This window comes from Morone saxatilis, unplaced genomic scaffold (assembly GCF_004916995.1).
Source record: "Morone saxatilis isolate NCDOM2014 unplaced genomic scaffold, NCSU_SB_2.0 Contig21, whole genome shotgun sequence".
NCBI lineage: Eukaryota > Metazoa > Chordata > Actinopteri > Moronidae > Morone > Morone saxatilis.
The window spans coordinates 802,640-803,262 of record NW_023339774.1 but is presented as its reverse complement, the minus strand read 5'-3'; the positions used below and the strand labels follow the sequence as shown (position 1 = coordinate 803,262).

Genomic DNA, 623 nt, shown 5'->3' with positions numbered 1-623 from the left:
AATGAAAAGAACCAATCAGAGCCATGACAAGTCTCTAAAGCAGTGTCAATTATTGCTTGTGGATGCTGTGCAGCCCACCCTCAGAGTCAATCAAATGGCAAAGAGATTCAAAACAAAAACCCACAGATTATCTGTCTCAAGGAAAACTGTCATAGATGGATGGATGTATTGAAAGCTTTAGCAAATATGACAAAAAATATATTTTTTATAAAGATTGCCTACTGCAGCTTTAAATGCATCGCTCTAAATCGTCTTTTATTCTGAAGAAATTGAGCCGGAAGTGAAAGTTGGCTACTTCCGCTAGGTTGAGCACAGCGGATTGCTTTGCCTTGCAGTTGTATCATGATCTTGTTATAGTGCTGTATTACCTATGAGAAGAGGTACTGTCACTGCTGGGAGTATGCATGGATAAAATGGGACGGTGTGGACATTTCTTTCCCTCGCTGGATGTGATTAAAGGTGGGACGCCGTCATGAACTGACCAAGCTATCTAAAGTAAGCTTCACTTATGATAGCTCGTAAGCTTGTTTAGGCTAACTTGCTACCAAGCAATGCCACTGGCACTGACATTCATGGTTACATGTATTTACAGTCTGAATAGTATAGTATATATATTGTTGCTA

General features: G+C 39.8%; 1 protein-coding gene across 1 annotated transcript in view; it reads left to right on the top strand.

The window, feature by feature from the left end:
* Positions 1 to 286: 286 nt before the first annotated feature.
* Positions 287 to 623, top strand: part of mapkap1 (MAPK associated protein 1) — a gene marked incomplete in the record, with an annotated part of 11,664 nt that continues 11,327 nt past the window's right edge. The window contains 1 exon segment of the mRNA XM_035668224.1: positions 287 to 495.